The sequence below is a fragment of the Sminthopsis crassicaudata genome, chromosome 2 (genome assembly GCF_048593235.1).
Source record: "Sminthopsis crassicaudata isolate SCR6 chromosome 2, ASM4859323v1, whole genome shotgun sequence".
Taxonomy (NCBI): Eukaryota; Metazoa; Chordata; class Mammalia; order Dasyuromorphia; family Dasyuridae; genus Sminthopsis; species Sminthopsis crassicaudata.
The window spans coordinates 334,160,382-334,187,363 of record NC_133618.1 but is presented as its reverse complement, the minus strand read 5'-3'; the positions used below and the strand labels follow the sequence as shown (position 1 = coordinate 334,187,363).

The window sequence follows — 26,982 nt, the reverse complement described above, 5'->3', positions numbered from 1 at the left end:
AGCAAATGTCTAAAATACTAAAAAAAATGAAATGAAGACTTGGAAAATCTATGCTTTTGACTTGCTTTTTAACTTGTAAATGCTTAACCATTACAACTTTCTATGTATGTTTTATAGTTCATCGTTTATACTATGCTGCATATATAAGGTCTACTGACTGAGGAAAGTTATTGACATAGTTGGCATGAAAAAGGGGAAATGAAATAAGGTAAACTACTCAGAATGAAGATGAAACTGCATTATGAACTTTTGGAAATAAATATGTTCTCTGTTATATTCAACTACATATAAAGTGTGGCAGAAAAGTAGCCTAGTTCTGGATAGTATTCTTTTATTATCATTTTATTACCATTCCCTAAGAAAATTCTAGCTAGGTGTTAACTGTGAAATGAAGACTTGGAAAACCTATATATAGTACTGAAAACCCAAGGATTCATGGAAAAATTATCATTTTAGAATTCAGAACTTGAATGATAAGATTCAGGGCCCTCCTTTCCCTTCTCATTTCAACATGAAATCACGAACTGAAAAGAAAGCAAGAAGTCTACTTTTCATCAAGAAGACAAACATTGGTATCCAGTTCACTTTTTCAAATAAGCAAGAAGAGTGTGTAATGAAACTGATGAAGGTACTTGACGTTTGAATCAGTCAGTCAATGACGGTTACCAATGAGCTTCTAAAATATAGTAGGTAACAGTAAGGTTTTTAAAAAACATTTTAAACTCTTTCACAGATGAACAAATTCTATTATATTTGAGGTGTTTTTCAGATGGATGATTAATTTATCTGCATCTAGAAATCTAATTGCAGAATAATTAAAGTCAGTCTTAGTTTGATTTAATTATTTACATTTCAGATATTAGGCCAAATATTTGAGGATATTACTTTCAGTTAGTATTGCTAATTTCCCACAGCATCTCTTTAAATTTGAGTATACTGAATCTTCTTTTTACTACTTCACTACACATGGCCCATTAGAATATATATATATATATATATATATATATATATATATGTATATATATATATATATATCTCAACCTTTTAAAAACTACTGTTAGTGTTGCTAAATGGCTGAGAATCATGGAATCAATGAAAAATTAAAATTATAAGTCATTCGTAGCACAAAGAAGAGTTATACCATGAGTTGAATAGGCTAAAACATTTTTCCAACAATGAGTTATAGGTGAAAACCAGCATAAAACATAATATCAATGAGAGAAGGATATTTCATAGTTACACAGTGTGAATGAGAGACAACAAGTGGACAGCACATGTGTTTCAGTGACATCCTCATAATATTAAGAGATTGAGTAGGTGGCTCATTGAGGAAAATTAATAGGAGAATTTAAACAAAAAATGTTGCTCAGATAAGACATATGGATGGGTCTGCATTTTTGGGAGGAGAAACCCATATCAGTGATATTTGCAGGTCTATCAAAAATACTCCATCAGAACCAGAAAACATATCTGTTCCCAAAAAAATGATACAGTGCTCAAGCCCTCGCTCAAGCTCATTGAGAGATGCTTGCTTGGAATTCAGAAGCATCTGACTGCTATAGGCAGCAAGTTCATTTTAGTTTTCTCATTTTAACAGAGTTCCCCTATCTAGGGGGAATTCTCTTCCTTTGTCAGGCCCTGTACAAGATCTAGAAGCTCATAGAAAATTATTACAGGTATGGTAAAGAAAAAAATTGGAGTGGCTAGATTGCCAATAAAAATTTTCCTTTCAGTGAAGTTGCACACACCAGCCATATCAAAGAGCCATGCAGAAGCTTGTGCCATGCTTTCCAAACAAGAACATTTATAATCATGACAACTTAGAGAGAAATTAGATAAAAGGAGGCTAGAATAGCTCTGGTGAGGGAAGGGGCACCATTGGTAGGTGGGGATAAGCCTTATATGTTGGTTATAGAATTTAGAATTTAGTAATTTACAAAGACACTTTGGTAGTTATCTACAATAACGTCTTTATTAAATATTGTGACATTGAGACCCAGAGAGGAGAAGGAACTTTCCCAAAATCATATAGCAAGTCCAAGTCATACTTGGTGAAGATGAAAAGAACCTGTTTTGGAAGAAAAGTTGTACTTGATCTGAGTTCAAATCCCTTCTCAGACACTTTACTGCTTGCTTGTGTGGCTAGTAGCAGGTTACTTACTTTTAGGGTCCTCAGTTTCAAAATGGGGATTGGAGTGAGAATTAAGTGAAACATGGACTAAAGGTTTTTGTAAATTTGAAATATAAGTGTTAATTATGGCTCTAAGCAATTCCTTTTGTAAGATGACACTGACAGCCTTTTAAAAACAGAACTTTATTTTCTTTTGTGAGGGCAGCCTTTGAAACAGAAATAGGAGCAAGTGAATTAATCAATAAAAATAAAATATGGTTGTAGAAAGGTCAGGAGAGTCAAAACACCCATTACTAATCTCATAATGCACAAAACTAAAAATATCTATATGATATTATTGAACTCATCCTTTTCCATTTTGTTGTACATTCTTACAAATCTGGTATAGAAAACTCAGGAAAGAGAAATCCATTCTTTAAATGAGAACAAGGACAAAGGAAATGGAAAACTAGGTCGTTTGAAGGGGGGGGGGAGAAATAGTAAAGATTTTAAAACTAGAGTACATTTAATTGATATAACTTGTCTGTTCTAGTGATAGATGATAACAGTCTTTCTAAATAAAACCCATCCTCAAATCTATATCATTACAAGGGAATCAGCTAGAGTATGTATCCCAGGTATCATAAGTCTGCTAGTCTTACTTTCTCATACAACCAAAATGATGAAGAATAAGTAATAGGAAAGCATTTTCAAACTGGACAGATAAGTGAGACAAAATCTGTTACTAGGACCACATGATATATGCTTGTGATCTTTCTTTATCACTGAGTTAAGTGACAAATGATGACAGGCATGAAACAAGCCTTTAAAGAAATAATGCAACTCTCAATGTCCAACAAATTTCATTCAAGGGAAACTATTATGATAAGGTCAACAGTCCCAAAATGCATAGATATTCTAGCTACTGAAAAAGTGTAATTTGGCACAGCAGTCAATGTCCAAAATATATATTTACGGGTAGAAAGCCAGCAGTTTTGTTTCAACCTGCTGAGAGGATATAAAGGGAGTAATCACCACATATGCTCCAATTCTATTTCTGGCTTGGCATTTTACTGGCAGAGAATAACCTAAGGCAATGTACTTAACTTTTCTATGCCTCATTTTTAAAAAGTGAATGAAAATCACAAAGATGCTGCCAGTGGTGATAAATTATTATTTTAAAGTTTTTGGAGCTCTCTGGAGGCAAAGCATGATACAGATGCAAAGGATTATTAAAATTATAAATTCTATAGAATAGTCTATTCAAAGTCATTAAATGTGATTAAAAATTTTTTAAAAAGCATCAGTCTTTCATCAGTCAGTACAAACAGCTCTGTAATGATTTATGCAGATAATTTTGAATTAGTCTTCTTTGCTGGATCTTCATCAATACCAGTTTACCCAAATACTCTCTCTTAGAATATTTTCTCTACATTTTTTCAGTATACTCACTAATCCCCAGGAGTTCACAACTATCTCAATGTTGATAATTCTTAGATCCAGATATCAAGTCTTAGTCTTACCAAGAGATCATATCACAGACTGTCTATTGGACATTTTGAATTAGATGTCTTATAAACATCTCAAACACATGTTCAAAATAGAACACATTCTCTTTCTTCCCAAACCTATCTCTTCTGAATATGAATGAATTGCTAAATCTTGTTTTTCTACTTTGACAACATTTCTCAAAAGCAGTCCCTTCTCTACAATCACAAAGTCATTATCCTAGCTCAAGTACCTTTTTCCTGGATTACTACAGGATTTTCCTTCTTTAGTTTCCTTTCCATTTCAAAGCATCATCCATACAGATGGCAAAATAAATTTCTTAAAAGTATAGATTTAGCTCTTTTGCCTCCACAAACCTCAGTGTCTCCCTTTGTATATATTTCCAAAACTTGTTTCCTTCTTATTTTTATAGTATTCTTATGCATGACTAAATCTCCTCCATTCATTCTGTAGTTGAGCCATTCTGGCCCTTTGTGATTTGTTACAATCATCTCCTTTCTCTGGGCCTTAGTGCTGATTATTCATCATGCTTTCTGTTTTTTACAGCCTGAGTTCAAACCCCATATTCTGCAGACCTTCAGCTGCCAGTGCCTTACCTCTTCTGTTTATCTTTCATTTATTTTGAATCTTGTCTGTACTGACACATATTCATGTTATTGCTCCCTTTAGTTTATCGAGGTAAGGAATAATTTTTGCTTTTTCTTTATACTCCCAATGAGCAAAACAGTGCATGACACATAATAAGCACTTAAGTAAGGTTGGTGGTTGCTTGCTTGATTATATAAATGAGACATTGTTATGTAAGTGATTGGGCTGGACTAGATGATCTTTGAAGTTCCTTCTAGTTTTATAACTATGATCTTTTGATCAATTATTATTACTAGCTATATGAATGTGGATGACTCATTGAATCTTTCTAAGCTTAGTTTCCATATCTATAAGATGAGGGTAATGATATCTGCACTCATCACTAGAGAGTTGACCACTTGAATTTTTGAGACACAAAAAAATGGTCTACTAAGGTGTAGACAGTAGGAAGCTGCATTATTGGAAGAAATGATCTTGTCAGGCACTGAATCTTAGAAGCACCAAAGTAGGAGTCAAAACTTTCTATCTTACACAATTCTTTTGAAATTCAAATGTAGTAATCCATGAAAAGCATTTTTTTTTAGCCACTATCTGAATTAAGTGAGATGAAAAAAAATAAATACCAACTTGATGACAACAGTTTTCTAAGACAATAATTGTATGTATATAAGCATATAATAAATATAAAGGTTCTGTATATGTCCTAGGAAGAAATTCTTTCCATGCCATTGCATGAATGTTTGGAGATTTTAAATTATGACAATGGGAGTTACAACTACCCTGGTTGACAAAAGTTATTAAAGGAATGTTGACAAGGTTAAGACTATTCTGGATTTCCAAAAAAAGACCCTAACAGAGAATATAGGGCAAGTCCTTTATAACAACAACCTCCCTTCCCCAAAAGATTCTGAAGCATTTTTTCCAATATCTTCAACCCATTGCCAGAACAAGATTATTTTAGTGTCTTATCTCATTTAATAACCTATAAGATCTGTAAGAGCTCAACTTATGTCTGGTTTCTTTTAGGTTTTCTGTCTAATATGATGTCATCTACCCTGTAGCCACAGAATACATGTTGGTCAGGACTTTCTAATGCTATACTGCATTAAAGCTACCAACATTCTGTTCTGTCTGGCAAACATAGCTGAAACTGAGCACAACTTAATAATCATTACAGAAAAATGCAAAATTAAGACTTAGAGGACCTAGGTTTGAATCCTGGCTGATTACTATAAATAGGACTCTAAGCAAGTCATTTATTCTCTCTCATTTTCCAAAACTATAAAGTGAGGATACTGAACTAAATTGTTTCCAAGTCCTAAAAATATGACCATACATTCCTATATTTCACCATTTTTGGAGAATTTCAAGATTACTTTGTAGCACCTTAATAGTTGAGAGCTTCCTCTTTACTTCCCCATATCAGTCTTCCTTTAAATTCTACCTATAAAAAGGGAAGGGTGAATATAAAGTTGATTAATCATGGAAATGAAGCCGGTTGTGGTACCTTTAAGAAACTGATTTGTGATTCCCTTCAGATTGATTTGTGATTTGTGATTCAGATTACTCCCAGCCCCTCCAGGCTGATGCATTATCAATCCATGACCTTTGATTCACAAATCCTGGTCAAAAGCACCCCTTTGAATTTCAATAGAAGATCCCAACAGGTGCCAGCCTCTATTGGATCTGAGCCAACTTGGGCTGTCCCAGCCCCGATTCTAATGATCTGCTCAGGCTTCCCAACCCCACCAAGCCAAGCAATATAATGAGCTTCCATCAACTAAGGTCTTTGCAGACAGACCTTGGCAGTGCCCTTTACTACCAGGTCTTTCTGCCCACTGGAATACTCTTTCCAGTCCCATCTTCTCTTTACCCTCACCTATTTCCTTAACCAGACTTTAACCTTACTTTCAATCCCTCTTTTATCAATCTAGGTTTTCGGGTCTGTAAATTCATTTACAGAGAACTGAGCAGCCAGAAGGGAGTCCCCAAAACTCCCTACCTTTGCACCACTACTAGACCTCATTTAACTCCCTGACCACCAGAAACCTTAATTTCATTTGAGTTCCCCAAATCTAAACCTCATCAGAAGTATTTAGTAATCATTAATAATTAAAAGCATTTACAAATACAAGTCATTGTGTTCCAATGAATTGATTTATATAAAAGAGGAACAACTCAAAGGGGAAGATGTTTAATTTTAAAATAAAAAAAAAAGAAAAAAATTAGTAATTTCTATTGTCTGCTTTATTGATGTGGGTTGTGTTCCCTTTAAGAAACTAATTCTTTCAGATTGATTTATTCCTTTCTGATTCCCAGCCCCTCCTAGCTGATGCATTATCAATTCAAGAAGCTAGGACCTTTGATTCACATATCCTGTCAAAAGCACCCTTTTGAATTCCAATAAGAGATCTGGGTTCTCTCAGCCCCCACCCAGATCTGAGCCAACTTGGGATACCACCCACAGGCCCCTTTAGCTAAATCTCTCATTATAAAAGAGCCAAGCTGGAGCTTTCTCTTTGCAGAGGTTCCTAACATAGCAGTCCTATGCCTGGCATGCCAAGGATCTCTGTCCACTGGAACACTGTTTCCGGTGCCCTACTTTCACCTTTTACTAACTAGACTTTAACTTAACTTTCAAACCCCATAATAAACCTCCTTTATCAATCTAGGTTTTTGGGTCTGTAAATTCCTTTACAGGGGACTCTGCACCGCCACTAGACCTCATTTAACTCTGTATTCTTGCGCTGAATCCAAAGGAGTTGCAGAAGAGCTCTATTTGACTTCCTATACGCTGAACCTGCCACTAGACCTTAATTAAACCTAATTTCATTCTAGACCTCATCATTATGAGTTTATAGATCATGGTCCTTTATTTGAAGGAATCTTAAGAAACACTTCCTTTGGTATCACATCTACTGGTACTCTTTATGGAGGATACAAACGATTCTTAGGACTGAGACTGTCTCCAACATACTGACTGAATATGACTTGAAGACGATTCAATCTTGCTCCTGGTCTCTAAACCAATTCTCTAAAAGATTCTAAGTCTCCAAAAACAAGCTATAATATCAACTCTTCTTTTTTTCTTTCTGTGTTTAAGAAGCCAGAAGACAGGATTACAACAGAGCAGACTTGTGTTTAGGGGGAGGCATGGGAAACTTTTTCCTACCAAGAGCAGTTGATAGCAATTTGTGGCAGAAGCACATAGCAGAAGTAGATTGAAAAATATCTGAAAGGGAATTTCCTAGCTCAACAAATTATAACCACCAGAGCAATAATAGATTGTCTATAGATACACAGGCTGAGACAGGTGTGTATGTTAACTCATCCTGAGACAATTGTTCATAGATAATTTTTATGAATTCCAAACTCTTGAGTAGTAAAGAGGCATAACTATATTCTGATATATTCTGATAAGCATACCAGGATTTTTTCTTGATTAAAAAAAAATCATTCATGATGTTGAAATCTAGCCTTCTAAGTGAAAGTCATTGGCAGCTTATCGTGGGCAGTTCCAGATTTAGAATTCTAAGGTTTGGACCTCTTGGGGGCAGGGGGGGGGGGGAAGGAAATTTCCTGAAGCAGAATATTCCTTGGAGAAAGAAGAGGATTACCTACAAATTTCCTATATGATATCCTTCTGGGAGAGCAAAGCCAGTGACTTAATTCGGAAAGTACAGTTCCTATGGGAAGGGGTTGCTTACTCACAAGCTCCTAAAATATGTTTACCTTCTAGGTCTACATAAACCACAGTTTAGCTTGAATCATGGCAAAAATGGGACTATATAATATGACTCTCTGGGAAAGAGGAATTCATAAGAATTCCAAAGGGCTGTCTTGATGGTAGTTCCACATTCAGTTTATTTCTAGAGGGGGAATTGCTGGGAATAATTTAATAATTTATATGGTTTCTGTATCTGAATATTTTGTGTCATATATTTTCTGTATAATGAAATAGAGTATTCTATACTCAATATGCATATTATACTTTGAGTACTTGTGTGGGACATAGGCACTCTAGGACTCTTTTTATTTTACATTTTAGAAAACTTGGAAAATGAGCAGATTAAATTTTCCTGAAGAAACTTCAAAGAGAGGAAACAAACTCAAGAGAGTTAATGACTTTCTTGGGGTAAGCCCCACAAGATCAGACTCTGTTGATGAGAGCTCTTGAATATTCACTGTGGGTGCTTATCTAGAGTCTTTTGATTTTTTTTGGTGTGGTTTTGTTTTGCTGAGGCAATTGAGGTTAAATGACTTGCCCAGGGTCACACAGCTAGGAAGTGTTAAGTATCTGAGATCAAATTTGAACTCAGGTCCTCCTGACTTAAGGGCTGGTATTCTATCCTCTATATCTCTAGCTACCCTTCCTTCCTTCCCCCCCCCCCCCCGCCCCCCAGTGTTTTGATTGTTTTAAGTCCAACTGGATTGTTTGCCACAGAGTAGCATGTGTCTATATGGCTTTTCCAATGTGTGTGTATGTATGTGTGTGCAGGTGTGTTTATGTGTGTATGTAAGACTCTTTCATCACATATTAGGATGCTTATTCTGGAAAAAAATTTTTTTTTGGATGTATGCAACTTTTTAAACTCAGAGTATATTATTCCCATATAGGCTAATTTTATTTTATTAATTTTTTTTTCCTGAAAATTTTTTCCCCTTTCTTCCTGATTCTGATTTCAAAACATCATTGTTTCTTTCCATTTCAGATATTGATAAATTTTTCTTCTTTATTTTATATTTAAACATCTTCCCCCTCTGAGGTTTTCTTCTTTCATAATCAATTCATTATACTGCACTGGAACACAAATGACTTGTGTTTGTAAGTGCTGTTAATTATTAATGATTATCAATACTATTAAGCCTATTATATACAATAGTACTGCATTACTGGCCATTCACACTATTTAAAATTATATGCTATTGAAGATATTGTTGCTTATCTAAATGAAACACTGAAGTCATTGATATAGTTTGTCTTCAACATGCTAATTATTAGTATAATCTATTGAATTACTGTTATTTGCATTGCATGGTTCCATATATATTGTTTTACAGTGTGTGTATATGTATATATATATATATATACACACACACACATATATATTGTTGGTAGCATTTGAATATTTATTTATGACTATTACTATACTGTGCTTTATGTGTGGCTTCTGCTTCAGTATTTTTGTTTTGCTAAAAACAACTTAAACTGAAATTTGAATAAAATGGGAGTTAACACTCAAAAAATGTGATATGAAGTAATATGGAAATAAAAGGAACCTTTTTAAATACTAAGAATAGACTATGTGTAATAATATGGACACTGTAAAAACCTTGAGAAAATCATAAAAGATTTAGAGAGACATAGTGATCAGTAAGAAATTTAAAGTATGAAACAGTTCTTTTTAAATTATCAGAAATTAAACAATTCTTGATCTAGTAACTCTAAAAAACAGTACCTAAAAATTGATCACTTCACCTCCTTCAGAAGAAAAAAAGCTTATTTTTAAAAAGTGGAGATCCAATAGATAAACTGTGAAGTTTGCTTAAATAGCAAACTTAAATAGGGAAGGGATGCTTCATCTTCAGATAGTACATTGTAGGAAATGAACATGTTTAAGGCTAAGTTACAAATCTTCTCAGTAAAGGAGTCCTATGTCTCTAGAAAAGACTGAGCAGAAGTTTAGATTGCCCATATAAATTGAATGAAAAATTTGGTAGAAAATATCAAAAGCCATACTTTTTTATTTGTTCAGAATTTGAATGTAGAATATGGACAGGAATTACAGAAGAGGAATGATGCAAACAAAGGGAATGTTTCAAAGATCTGTGAAGGTACAAATGCCTCTAAGAACATCTAGTGACCAGAGAGAGACAATAATTGAATTCTGAAAAATTGCTTAAATCAGTGATGTCAAAGTCAAATAGAAACAAAAAGTCATTAATTCATACATAAGGATAATTGCAAACTTCATATTATCTTTATTTTAATCTATAACATTATCTATGTTTTATTATTTTTAATTAATTTTGTTATTTATTAAATACATATTGTATTGTCAAATATATTGTAATTTGTTAAATATTTTCCAGTTACATTTTAATCTGCTTTGGGCCACACTTAGTTTTGTGGACTACATGAGGCCCACAAGTCACATATTTAATTCTGGCTTAAAAGATGAAAAAATTTTGGGTACTAGGGTAGCTATGCAAAGAATAGTCAATCTCAGAAAGATTTAACTTGAACTAACTCTAAGCCATTTCATTGTGCATGGGCTACAGAAGCTAAGCAAGAGAACTGCACTGGTTATCTAGACTCAAAGGCAAGGGCCTAAAGAAAAGATGCTGAGACATGGAACAATAAACAACATGGAACATTACATTTGGAGAGGAAAAGCATCAAGAGAACAAAGGTCACAACAGGTAAGAACAGCCCAGCAGATCCAGCCTAATAATCAAAACAATCTGGGGACAGACATAATTGGCTAACAGCATACATTCAACAGAAGAAATCAAGAGTTTATTGGCTAAAAGTTGATTTCCAAAGAATAGGCTTTAGGAAATAGTGAAAGGACCGTGGAAAAAAAATTTAATCTATAACATTATCTATGTTTTATTATTTTTAATTAATTTTGTTATTTATTAAATACATATTGTATTGTCAAATATATTGTAATTTGTTAAATACATTTAATTTCCACTTAAGATTTCAAAGACATTATGTTCAGCTTTGTTAGTTGTTTATGGGTCTATCCTAACTAGACTCCTAGGATCTTATTGTAGAAGAGATATTGTTGATGGAATGTCTTGCCTTTCTAGATAGTGGATCACAAGTAACTATTGATTGCTAGTTATTGTTATGGGATACTTGAGAAAAATACCATTAAAAGCCCATGAAAGATCTAGAACTTGGCAGACTGAGAGACAAGAATTATCCATACGAGGTATATATCAGATTAAGGTCAAAGTTTGGTTGACAGAAAGATGATAGAGTAGCTCTATTTGTTTCAGCAAGCATCTCTGCAATATCACCATTGAATAGAACAAATTTCAGCCTATTAAAAAAATAAAAAGTAGGATACATTGGTATGCACCAAACTGGAACTCAATACCTGAATACTTTGATGTATTTTAAAATCTAAACAACCAAATGACAAATGAACTTTTGTTGTACACTTCATGGAAAGTGTAAAATTGCCATAGTATTATAATAGAACAATTCTAGATAACAAAGGGCATATCTAAAAAAGTGTAATAGGATTAAATCAATAGACTTGCTTAACAAATTAGACAACAGAGCCTTCTGGCTCTTTCTGACTTGAAAGTATTTTCTAAGACAAAGAAATAACATGAAAAGCAGAAGCCAGAAAGCAAAAGGAAGAAAGACTAGACACATAGAATGAAAAAAAAAATACTCAAAAAATGTTATTGTTCCACATTCCTTAAGGTGATGATGTAGCAGACCTAGGGTAAAAAAAAAAAAAAAAAAAAAAAAAAAAAAGAGTATAGTAGTGATTCCTTAGGTAAGAACAAGTTGATTGTGAAGCTACAGATAAATACCCAAAATTTCAGACTTCTTCCCTATGTCTAATCACTGGGCAAATAAAATATCTCACTATATTCTACAAAGAGCAAACTGTGTAAAGAACTTGGTCAAAGATTAAGCTGATTCTATCCATAACAGTAGTGAAAAACAAAATAAAATAAAACCCTAAAGACATCTAGAAAAGTCAAGGAATCAATGGAATAAATGCAATTTTTAAAAAGCTCTGTGGAAATTCAAATGTAATCATTTATGAAATAGTTATTATAGTTGTATATTACAAAATAGTATACTAATAGTAGTAATAAACTATACAATAGTTACAGAAGATGTTAAGAACCTTGTCAAATTTACTCTTGGAAAAATGATGGAAAGGAAATTTTAAATACTTCATTTTAAAAATATTTTAAAGCACAACTTCCCAAACTCACATGGCTGGTAAGAGATTCTATTCAGAGACTAAAGAGAAATTTATGACTGATTCTGCAAATGCAGTTTGGAAACATAAAACGGTCTATCAAAAGGACTGAATTCTTACACAAAACAGAGAGACATTATCTATGGAAAAGAAGTGCTTTTGAAAGGTATAGAAATGATAACCACAGAAAGCTGATAGTTTTATTTGCTGTAGACCAGCCTATAAACTCCACTGTACACAAATGAACGTGCCTATGGGCACAAGAAAAAGATATGTAGAGAAAATTGATATTGCTAGTAGTCAGGAAAATATATATCTATGTATTTAAGAGTTCCAAAAGAATTAGTGATAACTCAAAAATGCCTACAAATCTAAGGGGAAGAGACGTGTGGCATTAAATCCAAGGTTTCCGGTATAAGGTATGATCATGAGCTACTTAGTATTCATTAAACTTCTGTAATTTACTGGAAGCTGTGAAGGTTGTGTGTTGGCACTGTCTCCCTAGACAGGAGAGGCAATTGGGTTAATTAAGAAAGAAGGAGAATAATGCAGAGAAAATGCTGGCCTGTAGAGCATAAGGGCATAGGAAAAAAGAATTCTGGGGCTCAGTCCAAAAAGAGTAAAAAAATCTCTTTGATAAAGAAGATTGATTTTCATTCTGAGAAACATATTGATTTTTTTAAAAAAGGTCAAAGGAAATTGATACATCAACCCTTCCTTTTTTTTTTTTTTGCTTAAATTACTGACCAATTGTTTCCCTTTTGTAGCTGGGTAATAATCCTATAGCTTTAATTAGAGACAAATGTTCTATTTGCTTATCAATAACATCAGATTTTAGTTTCCATCTCAGACAGGATTCATCAAATTATTTTCTAGTCATTTATTAATAATCCTTAACCTACTCTATTTTGTAATTACTGATGAGATCCGAAGTAACTAGGTGGGGTTTACAGAGAAAGCCTGACGTACTGACCACATTACTCCCTGAGACAAGCAAGGAAGAGCACTGCTGGGGACCAGTTCAATCTTAAAGTCCCATCTTCTGGGAAGTCTTGGGAAACCTCACCTTGCCTTGCTATGTTCACTCAGAAATACAAATTGTGTCAAACCCTTGGGGTTAAATTTCCTCTAGAAATCTGTTTATGGCCATGCCATTTTTGCTGAATCTAGCATGGCACTCTGCCTTGTAGTGTCTTTGCTCTCCCCCACCCTGATGCCACAATGTGGTGTCTCTCCTCTCATCCCCTCACTATGCCTCATGGTATTTTTCTTCTCTTTCTCCTCTTTATAGCTAATTCTTTTAGGATGCTAAATTCTTTTTAGATTTTAGTCTGTCAATTAAGGACATCAATCTCACAGAATGTTCCCTTTTTCCTGGTTAATTGTAAGTTCTATTAGGGAACTTGTTTTTTCCATTTTTAATTGTTACATGCTCTTCCAACTTTATTTCATATTTACCATTCCCGGTGTCTATTATGCTGCTTCATTTTGTCTATAACCTTTTCTCTTAAATAAAGCTACCTTTTGCCAAGGAGAATGGCCATTGTGAATTCTTTACATGACTGAAACATAACATTTGGTGCCTATATCAATCTCAGTATTTTTACTGAACCACAAGTACATATCATTTGGAACTAGGAGTTGCTTTCCTAACTCACATCAGTTATTCTTTTCTCTGTATTAATTCCTATGGATTTAATCTGAACAAAATTTCCAGATATACAAGCTCAGTTTTTCTCAAACTGGCAATCAATCCCTTTGAAAGAGAGCCCACCCAGAGGTTCTCATGGGGACATGAAAAACAGAACTGTGGAGTTTAAAAAAATGTCATGAACTTGAGCCACAGAAGAGGGGTCAGAGAGAACACTCAACAACTTGCATTCTCCCCTCATATCCATTAAGATTTACTGAGGTATCAGCATCAACAAGTATTTGAAACTGGCTTTACTTGAAATTAAGCTTAAAAAAAGGTTTTATGAAGGGGTCATATAGCATGGAAATTAATTGTAAGGATAACATGTATACAGTGCTTAGTATTAGGGTATCAATACTACTGACCTAGCCCTAAAACTGATCCTTCAAGAAACCTGACAAATCTCTGCACTTCTCAGATATCGATTCTAACCAAAACAATCAATCACCAAATATTTGTTTTTTATGTACACAGAATTGTGGGGCAACTAGTTGATATAATAGAGAGTGTGCTGGCCTTCAGGAGGACCTGGGTTCAAATCTGGTCTTACACATCTACTAGTTGTGTGACCTTGGGCAAGTCACAACCCTATTTACCTTTAATTTCTCAAATATAAAAATGAGCTGGAGAAAAAAATGACAAACCATTCCAGTAGCTTTGCCAAGAAAACCCCAAATTATATCTGAAGTCAGATATAACTGATATGAATTAACAACATCATAGAGAACTGCATAGGAAATTCAAAATAATAGGATTCTTTACCTAGTATTTTAAGATTTTCAAAGTATTTTATGTACATTATTTTATTTAATATAATAGCTCTGAGATGGAAGTGTTATAAGTATCATTTTTATTTTACAGAGGAGGAAACTGAGGGCTGGAGTGATTTGCCCTGCTGGAACTCTTGTCTTCCCAGAAATCAGCTGGAGTCAGGATCACTAAAGGGCTTTATTCTTGATCTTTTACAGTCAAGGTCAGGGGGTTAGGCCTAGCAACCTCACACACACTGTCCTCTCTCAAAAGCTTGGAGAGACTGACTCAGCATCTCGTCTCAATTCCTCTTCCTCCTCCTCCTCCTCCCACACACATCACTTCCCCCTCTTTGTCCCACCAATCAAGTCAGCACAGAACAGCTGGGGAGGGTCAACCTTCAAACAAGTTAATAGGGAACTGTCCAATTGGCAATTCATTATCCAAGTGCATTGCTCAGTTCTAGCCCTTTATATAGCCCAAAGTCATCAAGACAGTAAGTAAGTGACAAAACTGGGATTGCTAACAAAAGGGCCTCTGACTCCAAATCCTACATGTTCTTTGCTATATTACACACTTCAGTTAGTGAACTATCATTCACTAGTATTACTTCTCAGTGGATTATCTTTTCTCCCCATCTTTGCCTTCTCTGATATTCCAGCCAAAAGAAATCTTTCTGTCTTCTGGACTCCAAAAGTACTTCTCTTATGGCATGACACATTTTGTTTTGTAATTTTAAACAAAATTATCAATGCACAGGGGATTGGGTAAATCTTGTTTAGGTTGAACAAAGGAAGTTCTAAATCAATGTTAAATTATCCTTTAAAAATGAACACTATATGAATGAATATTGATATAAGATGGAGAGTCACTTATGACTTCAGCAGAAAATTTTTTTCTCTTTTTTTTTGAGTTTGACATAAAAAGATGAATCTCTTTGTAGAAGTATGACACTGTGTCATACTATTCATACATTTTTATTTCACCCTAGTTTTTTTGAGCCCCCAATATGAAGATGATTCTTAAGGGCTAAGCCAAAATCAAGGGGCCAATATGATGAAGTATGGCTACATGTACCCAATGATAGCATCTTTATAAAATAATGACAATAAGAAACTGTGTTAGGAGATGCCTTTCTTCATTTAAAAAAATTACATATTGCTTTTTAAATTATGTTTCATGAGTTAAAACACATGCCTAAAAATGTGAATAATAGATAAAAAAAGTTATGATATTAATAGAGGGAGTTTCCTCATCTAGGAAATTATGGTAATGAAATGTCAGTCTCCTTCTATATCATGGGAAGGCTTTTTATCATAGATTTAATAAACTTAAAATCATATTTAAGACAAACCCAATTAAAATTTATTATTATTCTATCAGCCAACTATTGAACAGCACATTGTATTCCTTCATGCATTCTGTTTCAAATTAACTGGTTTTCCTGTTACTCCCTGAATAATGTGCAAGCCTAAAATATAATGGAGGAAGTGGACAATCCCCAGAAAAAATTAACCTTACAAGCTAGAGAAACAGAGTTAGGGTATACATGTAAATAGAGACCTTTAGGTGGGAAAAGAAAAAATAAGCATGACTAATCCTGCCTTGAAGAGAGGTCTCTACTACCTTAGAGTTTTACAGCCCAAATAGAACACTCTGATAAGATTAATTATAGAGAAAACATAGATTTACACGGAACAAATCTGTTTTTGAGTAACTCATAAGACTTCAAAGTTAACACATTCTCTACCAAACTGACTGCCATCCTATTTTTAATTACTCAACATCCCAAATAACAAAAGTGGTTAGTAAACTGACTCAATAGGTTAATTGAACTTTTCTTTTTGCCACAGAATGTCAGATTGTATAGAAACCCATTTATGTATGTACCTCCCTTTGTTTGGGCCCATGACTATCTATTTGACAACTGTTCATCAACTGATGCTAATTAAACTTTTTACCTTCTAGCTTTGTCCCTTGATTTATTGGCCTTCAGATCAATGCTGATAGCACTATTCTCTGGGAGGATCTCATGATATATGAGTAGAAGAATTCTCAACACATTTCCTAGTACCCTAGGATCAAATACAGAAATCCTTTTGTTTAGTATTCTTTTTCATCTCCTCTTCTTGTTCCTCTCCATATATTTGCATCTATCATTTGTAACCATCAACAGTGGCCTTCTTATTTCCTGCATACGATAGTTGTATCTCAACTCTTGTGTCTTTTTACTAGTTGCCCGGATGACTGTAATGCTTTCTTTTCTAATCTCTGCCTTTAAGACTCCTTTAAAACTCAGCCAAATCCCAACTCCGGGATTTGTTCCCTCCACTTCCCTCTGAGATCGGGATTTGTTCCCTCCACTTCCCTCTGAGATTATGTTCCACCTACCCTGTATATATCTTGTAAGTACATAACTTTTTTTTGCAGAGTTGTTTTCCTCTTTAGAATGAAGGACTTGAGGGCAGAGGCTTCTTTTTTGTATTTCCCATAACAGCATAGTACTGCTTAAAAAATGTTTGTTGATGGCCTGTTTTCTTATTTCTTTCTACGAGTAATACTAATTTCTTTCAAAATTCAAATGACCTTCTATAATATTTATACATATCTCCTAAGTTGTTATTGTTCTCCTTTTCCCTTATAAATGACTGTATATACATTATCTGGCTTTATGAAATATAGTAGGTGCTCAATAAATTTTATAGGGAAGAAAGGGTATATTAGTTGCTTTACTACTTTTCAATTGCTGAGAGAAATTGGAGAAAATCATCAAGACTCACTGGCTGAATTCACAACAAACCACTCTCATTAAATCCTTTTTAATTTGTGGCAATCTTTTTATTCATCTCTGATTCATTACCTCAGTCCCCAATTGATTTTTTTTCCCCCTCAAGTGTTCCATATAAATTTTTTCAATTACTCTTCTCCATTCTTTTAACTCTCTATATGCCTACTTACAGAACCCATTCCTTATTCCTCTAGTGTCAGAAAGGCCTCCATCTTTATCCTTGTTCCTTTTTTTCTCTAATATTTTGAGGTCTTCTTCCAACAATCCATTGACTCTTGCAATTTCTTGCACTGTTCTGGTTTCTGCTCTATATAATCTGGCTCTGATCTATCTTTCCATCCCTCCCCCCCCCCCCCACCAAAAAAAAAAAAATAAATTCCCTTCTAACATTTTGCTTTCTAGGTAAAATGAACTAAAATCTATCTTCTTTTCATCATCTATGTTCTATACTCTCCAAACCAAAGAACATGTCCTAAAGGACTTTTAGCTCCATTGACTCCCATCCAGGGTCTTGGGCTAACCAATTAAGTGTTTTTCATATCCTACCCTTTCTAGGTTAATTTTAGTCATACTTTGTACCTTCTTGTTATGTGCCCTGGTACTAGTCTCTTCTTATCTCTTACCAGTTCTAAAACTGTATTTGAATCAACAATGCTACTGAAACTGGAAAAGGCAGGGTCTAGTCATTTCCCTATAGCTTTACTCACTATCGTGACTTTCCAAACCATAACATCCAGGTCTTTTCTTTTTTAGCATGTTAACTACTTCAGGGAAAGGAATCTTTTGTAGCTATATCTTCAGCATTTAGTACAAAATTTGCACATAGTAAGCACTTAATAGACTTTTTCATAAGATACAAGTTCATCTGATATTAAAAAAAATGATTCTGTATTTTTGAAGAGGCTAAATTAGGACAGATTCTCTCTAAATTTATACTTTTGACTTTCAAGGATCTAGTTCAGATACTATCTCCTTCAAGAAGCCTATCCTGATAGCTATTTCCTTTCCTAATAGTATCCTTCCTTTTTCCAATCTCTCATTCCTCTCCTATGCACCCTGACACATTGCAACATGTATTATAATTATTTGGAGATATATATATATATATATATATATATATATATATATATATATATATATATATATAAAGTATATATATATATATACATATATCTATCTATCTATCTATCTATCTATATTTTTTAATAGAATGTAAGCTCAGTGAGACAAAAACTATGTTTTTTTTCATCATTGAATATATGACTTGCACAAAATGAAAGTTTGGGTTGAATTTATTTTATATTGTTTTTAGGCTTAGATTTAGTTTTAAGATATTTTGTGCAAACTGATGAAAGAAATTTATGAGGTTTTTACTTCTATTCTTGCTTTTGTACAATGCTTGCTTTTTGTACAAAATAAAACTACATGGGATAAATTCAAATCAGAGACCATTATAACATACTTATATATGGAGTGTCTTAGAACAAATGGCTTGTCAAACAATAATGCCCCAGAAATCAGTTCCATATTACAACCTGAAATATCTTCTATATATACCATGATAGAGAAAGTAATATCCTGAAAGTTGCTATGGATTATTGGAGATGGTTCCACAGCTGTTCCTGTTACACTAAGAAATAGTGTGACAGGGTGAAACAAGTTACTTATTTTTTACACTGAGAACTTACATAAGGGGCAAATTATGAAATGAAGTGTCCTATGAAAACTGTAGTGATGAGATAGTATCAAATTTCAAGTCGAGGTTCTTGACTGAAATTATTATTTATTCTTTTTCCTCACATGATTTTCCTTTTTTCTACAAAGATTAGGTTCAATAAAGATTAATTCTCCTCAAAACCAATTGTAAGAAAAAAATTTAAGAAAGTTATAGCTTGCAAATAAAAAAATGACAATAATTAGAAATGATTCAGTAAATATCATAGCGAAAGACTCTAGTTTTAGACTCTTCTAATTATTTTCTGATCTGGCTCCTTTAATTTGCAAGTTAAAAGATGACTCAGTAATAAGAACATAAATTCATTCTTTCTTAATTGCTTTTGGAGCTGGTTTCTTCAATTTACAAGTCAAAAGATGATACTCTACATGCTGGTTCTGAAAATTTTATCTGCAATCTGATAGAACTACAGTGTGTGTGTGTGTGTTTTATAAGTAGTATATTTGTATAGTAAGAGCTGAGTGGATTTCATATGTGTCAACATGTGCTTGAGGTAGTACAGAGTTAATATAAGTAAAAATGTCTTATGTCTGTAGAATCAGAAGCTAATATTTGAAATTCCCAGACTCATATTAAAAGTAACTTTTTCAATCACAGTTTGAGCTAAATATGTTCTAACTTTTTTTACTATTTAACAATGTTTTTGCTTTGAAAAATGGGATCAAAAGGTTATTGAAAGTCTGGTGATGAGATTTCAATTAATCCTTTTAGAGGAAGAAGAAAACGTTATTTTTCTCCCAAAAGAGCAAAGAGACAGCTCAAATCTTAATCTCAACTATTTTATTAAAAGAGCCAGAATCTTTTGAGTTGTAGGCCTTTCTTAATTGTGAGAATCTTGGCAAAAGAAATGGCCTGGAAAAATGGCTTTGTTGAATAACTGAACTGGTTTTGCTGTGGAAAAAAAACAACAGCAAATTTTTGCTATTCACTCTTGAAAAAGACAATGACTTTTAGAGTGTTATGTTTCAGCTGTGAGGGGAGAGACAAGTCTACAACCTGGAATCTCTGCCACAACATGATAGATTTAGAACCAGAAGAGGACTGAGAGGCTATTTTGTCCACTCCTCTCATTTTACAAACAGGACAACTGAGGCTCAGGAGGTTAAAGTGACGTTGCGGGTCAAACAGAGATAAGAGGAGGCAGAACCAGGTTTTGAACAGTCTTTTGATTCTATATCTGGCTCTCTTTCCATTGCTCCCTCCACACTGCCTCTCCTAGTAATAAATGATTTAATTTAAAGCAACTTTGGCAGAGGTTTACTAGTAATAATATAGGTATATATTTAAATTTTTGAATTTTAGCAATCCTAAAATGATAAAATAATGGCTCCCAAATGTCAAACTGGACCCTGAAGCAATGTATTAAAGGAGACCATCCTATATGCCATCCTGCCCCCCATTTCCCCCATCCAAAGAGATAACTCTTTTTTGATTCTCCCTCCCTTTCCAGGCAGGTTGTGCAAAGTGCAAGGCAAAATAAATTAAGGCAAAAGGAAAATAAAATTAAAAAAAAAAACAAAAAAACAAAAAAAAAAACAGTGAGGGCGAGCATGTTGTTGACTGTGTAATAAAACACGTGCAGAATATACCTCAGAAACACTATAGGTAGATGAGCACGAGGGAAGCCGAGCCTGGTTGTGCAGTGAGGAAAAGAAAACACTGTTAAAAAGGAAAGATGGCATAGTAAGGGTCTCAGAAGTTTAGATGGTTCCAACACCAACACATTAGCCAGGGATTTCAGTAGTTGTTATAAGAAGACATTTAGTTCGAAAATATGCCAGGCCTCAAGCCATCAGAAGTGGAATCTTTTCTTGAAAATACCAGGCTAAAAAATAAAATGAAGTAAGGGGATGTTTTTCCTCTGCTCAAAACCTGGCAGAATTGTGCTTATTTGGGCAATATAGCACATTGGGATTACTTTTTCCTGCTATGCCACACTGATTATTATTAGTTCAAAATCACATTTGAAATTATTTATTGAGTGACTCTTGAATATATATTATTGCCATCCTCTCCCCAGGATGCCAAAGTCAGCATATTCTGATCTTTTTTTTTCTTCCTCCCACTTGTCCATTCTCAGGATTAGTGAACTTCCAAATTTATAAGAAAAAATACCACCCAATGACAACATCATTGAATACACATATTTTCAAATAGATTATTTGAACACAAAAGCTTCCTTACCAGACCCATTTTGCTTTTCTTCATTTTCATTTAAGCCATGTTTAATGGATTCTATAATGCTGAATCCATTCCAAGTTCAGAACCCAGTGCTCATTTGTCCTTCATTTAAATTGCCACATGATCTCAATTTTAATGAAGATAGATATAACTAGAAATACTTCTTTTATATAAAAAAATTTGCAATATTCTAGCAACAAATTTGGGATAACAATTCAAGATGCATAGATGTAAGGAGGAGGAATGACAGTAAAGGAGAAATAATGAATCAAGTAGTTTCTATTAGGAGATTTGATTCTGTCTTTTCTCTGAAAACTTAGAAGGATGAGATATTTAGGAGAAAACTCAGTGGGTATTAAAACATTTATATAATAGTTAGAGGCTGTAACTAATATAAACCTAACCCCAAGCAAAGGAGTTTCTGATATTCAGTGGCTTGGGGAGGTACTTTTCATCATTTTAAAAAATGTAGTGCCAAATGGTGTCTTTTAAAAAAAGTTATATTTGTATTTTTCTTTATTGTGTGGCAAATTCAGAGAAAGATGAATTTTGTCATTTTGCAGAAAAGCAGGACTATATTATCTCTAAATCAATGCTCTCTCTCCAATTGTTCTGTCCCTGTTTTCAGGGCTAAAAGAAATCAGAAAATTTTGAGAAAACTTATTAAAAAGAGTTTGGCTGATAGCACTCCAGTGTGGTATTCTATACTCCATTTTCTGTTACCAAGGAGATTTATTTGTCTTTTATAATAGTTAAAGTCAGTTCTGAGAAGATTTTGGCTATGAACAATAAACACCTTTCCAGAAGTACCAGTATACAGAATGTTGATTTAGGTAATGTCATTATTGTAAATGGTTTTATAAATTCTGGATGAGAATTTTCTGTTTCTAATTCCAGAGTAAAAATGGAAATTTTGTATAAAAATATGATTGCTACATTTCAAAATCATTTTGATTAACTTTAAACATTCAGGGGATTCTTTTACTTGTGTAACACAGTAGGGTTGTTAATATTTTAATGAGTCAAACCTAACATTCATTGATGATTAACTTATTTATATACTCCTTGTCAAGGCAGTCATGACACTAAATAAAAACTGTTTATGTTGTTAATAATTCCAAGATCGATGTATTTGGTTTAGACCTGAGATTTCATTACAATAGGGACTTCTGGCAAGTGCTGCCCACCCCCACCCTAAAACCAAACTTTGTCCTTTTCTGCAACTTTGCTTGGAAGATACTGAGAGCTTAAGTGAGATACCTTGGGACAATACCCTGTTAGTGTTTACCTTGAACTCAGACCTCACCTGACTGAAAACACTTCTCTATCCACCACACCATACTATTTCTTTTCACATATAATATTAAGCCAAATAGAACATTTTAGTAATCCAGTATCAAGGATCATTAAGAGTCAAAAGACACCATGCAAGTAGTAAGAAGCATTTAGGATTGCCTGAAAAATGTAAAAAGCTAGTGGAGTGGAATAATTTTCACCAAGAGTAACACTTTGTATTTATCATAAAATTAAGCTACAATGTTACAACTGCTCCTACTCCCCCAATCAAACTGGGATATTTCCTGATATAGACACCTTTTTCAGGTGCATATATTAAACTATGATTATGTTGTTATGTTCTCATATTTTTGTTTGTAGCAAGAATTATGACTTTTGGTAAAGTCATAATGGAGAATTAAAAGGAATTCAAAAGAGAAAATGATATTTCCTTAGGGGAAAGAGCTTTCTTTATTACAAAATAGTGATAATAATAATATAGTAATAATAAATGGAATATTCAATGTATAAAACAAAAGTACTTATGAAAGAAAATGTATTAGCTTAATCACTGGTCTAATCATTAGCTCTTTAAATAAATGACTAGAAATAGAGCTTATTTTTACATTCCTGATTGGGACTATAATAACAGAGAATAAACAGATGAAGAGCATAAGGTTAATTTTATGTTTGTGGGGCAAAATGGTGTAAAAAGAAAAGACAAAACATGTATAGTCACATGACAGATTAACAAGTTTATTAATCTCTAGACATAACTGATAAGAACATAAGCCACATGAAATGAATAATTCTGTTTTCAAAGCTCTAGATTCCGGAAGGAAATGATTTTACTATTTCTATTCACCGACATTTCAGTGTAAGACATTTCAGTGGAATAATCTGTATTTGTATTTATGTAAATATATGATAAATAAAGAAAACACATGAACAGCATTCATAAATGCAAAGACTTGCTTGGACATCATAAATATGTAACATGAAAGTACATGACTATGCTAAAGTAAAAACCTCTACATTAAGTAATAAATAAATTTCTAGGGTGAATTAATACATTATCTGCACTACTACTGAATTATCCTTCAAGAGAATCCTTTAACAGATATTTCTGTAAGTCCATTCCTGAACATTTCCTATTATTCTTCAAAAATAAGCATACTTGCCAATGGACTGAGCCATTGTGACTTAATTACAATATTTTCCTTAGTATCTTCTATGAACTTGTTCCTGTTTCAAGCCATAGCTCCTTTTATTAAATAAAAATAATTCCTCTTCTTTGTTGGTAGTAATAGAATAATAAACATGTAAAATGTTTTATATAAATATAAAATTGTCATAGTTCTGACACATTAATATCTATTTCTAACTTTTACTTATTAAATTCCAATTATTTGTCTTCACAATCATTTTCTCTCCATTAAAAATTTTTTTTATCTTTTCTTGATGTGTTTAATTAAAAAAGTAAAACAAAACAAGATATTATTAAATATCTTGAGCAAGGAGTGAATTATTTGTAGCAGGATGGAATCCTATCAAGAATGAAGAAAATAAAAGAGAGTAGTTTAAACTTTTCATTTTTTCACCTGACACCTGATCCAGGTATTATAAATATATACACACACATACATAAACACATGCATATAGTGAAGCCTCTTCTTTTTTAAAGTTGTATATTTGGCTATATATTAGTGAATAATTATAAACAATCTTTAAGGCCTGACTGTTTTCTTTTTTTTAATTTTTAAAATTAATTTTATAATTATAACTTTTTTTTTTTGATAGTACATATGCATTATCCCTTGTACTCCCTTCTGTTCCGAATTTTCCCCTCCTTGCCTCCACCCCCTCCCCTAGATGGCAGGCATTCCCATACATGTTAAATATGTTATAGTATATCCTAGATACCATATATGTGTGCAGAATGGGTTTGACTGTTTTCTAACCAATCAATTCTTATTTGAAAAAGCTATATGACATTAATATTTCTCAGATTATTACTTTTAATTATCTAAATTTAATTCTAATTATTTACTCAATAATTTTTAAAAATATTTCTTTGGCATCTATAGTAGTTTTTAAAAATTCTCTCAGGTTTTTGATAAAAGGTTTTTGATTCTCTGTTTTTGATAAAAAGGGGAATTATTTTTTCTTCTATTTGGGATCTTTTTCTTTTGTTACCTTCATTCCAAGAATTTAGAATTCTTTTTCTTATCTATTAACCTAGACAGATGATATTCAAGCATTTTAATATTAAAAAATGTCCTTTTAATGATAATTAAAGACAGTGACTAAAATTAAGTCATATTTAATATGCAAGACAGTGACTAAAATTAAGTCATGTTTAATATGCCTTTACTCTTTAGTGTATAAAAAATGGTAATGCACATGTTATATTCTTTGGCTAGATTGTAGGATCCCAGTATTCTTATTTGTTTATAAGTTCTTCTTATAAGGGAGAAATTTAATAGTTTCAAATATTTCATTAAAAAAAAATTCTATTTCCTAGCCTTCCTCTTGTACTCCCCTTTCCTTAATACAACTATATTTTAGAAACTGTCAGATAAGAAACTGTAAGGATTTATTTTCACAAAGTGATTTGAAGATTTTCCTCACCTAACACAATCAACACAAAAAAGAAAAATATGGTAAGCCAAACCCACTTGTTCTGAATTCCCTATTTTACTGAATATTCATGGCATTTCTTGAAATACATAGCTATTCTTATATATGGCCTCTGTAATGAATCTAATCCTTTATAAAAAAATAAAACAACTTTATATGCCAACTTAACTTTGGAAAAGTATTAATAAAATCTTAATTTCAAGGGACTCCACTAATGAATGATAAATAATCTGAATTAATCTGTGTATGCTTTGTTCTGCCTGAAAGACACAGTACTCATTAAAAATAGTTCCTCTAAAGGAATTTTAGGGCAAGATGAATTAAGCAGAAATGAATGAGCCGAGACTACTCATGCAGTTTGTAACTTTCCTTGCATTGAGTTTATTAGAGACAGTGGGTTCCATTTTAATATTTCCTTTTCTAGATGTTAGTCCACATACAACACTTAATCAATAGTAACACCTAATATTCAATATCCCTTCATATGGAAATCTGGGCAAACAAAATACTGCCCAATGAAGTGTTAAAAAAAATGAAATGATATTGTAAGCAAACATTAAATAATTATATATATGTATATATATATATATTATAGAGTTATAATTTTATGACTGCAACACTAAGAATAATTCTCTCTATGGACTTGTCTTCCCTGAGAGAAAAAAAATGATGCTATTTTCATACCTTTTATAAAGAAGGTATAATATTAAAAATAAGCTTATTCATATTCTTAAAATTTTCACCTAAGCATATTTCTGGTTTCTTTATATGTGCTGATGAAACTAATGTAAAAAGGAATAAATTTATGTTAAGGTTTTCTAATGGGGTACAGTTGTGACTGAGGTATGAAGGACCTGGTAGACCCAGGGAATTTTCTTGGAAATCTCTGGTTTGGTAGAATGATGTGGAAAGCTGAAACCCTCATAACTAACATCCTTAAATTAATTACTTGTATAGGTATAAGTCTTCGGAATTATGTACTTTACAGCTTTGGATTTGAGGATCTAGACTTGAAAAGTACATGACTTTCTTACTTATTTGGAAGCTAGACCAAATAACCCAATGAAACAAGGAGACAACCATAACATTTGATTCCACTTTGACTGTTTCAAAACTATTATTATACTATGATACTAGTAAAATCAAGAACTAAGATTCATAGGTGCTATTCTTTTTTGAAGCTCCAAGAATAGAGTTCAGGTTGAAAAGATTTATACATTCTTTTACTGTAGTATATTATACTCTTGTCTGCCAAATCCACTTCATAAGCATAGGAACTAGAGCTGCAATTTCATTAGTATAGAGGAATTCTGGGTAAGGAAACAACTGCCAGTTCAGACTAGTATTTGATCTGCAATATGTGATCCTTTCAAGAGTTACCCAGAGACTGAGAAGTTAAGTGATATGGCCAGAGTCACAAAGTCAATATGTGGCAAAAGTAGGATTTGAATCCAGATTTTCCTGGATTTGACATTTACTTTTTATCAACTACAGCATGCACCCTCTCTCAATTCACTTCCTATCCTATTTGGATAAGTATCCTATTTTTAATTACAAAATACTCAAAATTATTCTAAAAAGTGAGTTGAGAAGTTTGATATATTTCTTTCTTTCTTTTCTTTTCTTTTCTTTTTTTTGCTAAGGTATTTGGGGTTAAGTGACTTGCTCAGGGTCACACAGCCAAGAAGTGTTAAGTGTCTGAGGCCAGATTTGAACTCAGGTCCTCCTGATTTCAGAGCTGGTGCTGTATCC

General features: G+C 33.0%; 1 protein-coding gene across 13 annotated transcripts in view; it reads right to left on the bottom strand.

Moving 5' to 3' along the window:
• The window catches only part of GPHN (gephyrin), a 762,070-nt gene that overhangs the window by 217,374 nt on the left and 517,714 nt on the right, over positions 1 to 26,982 (bottom strand). The window lies entirely within an intron of this gene.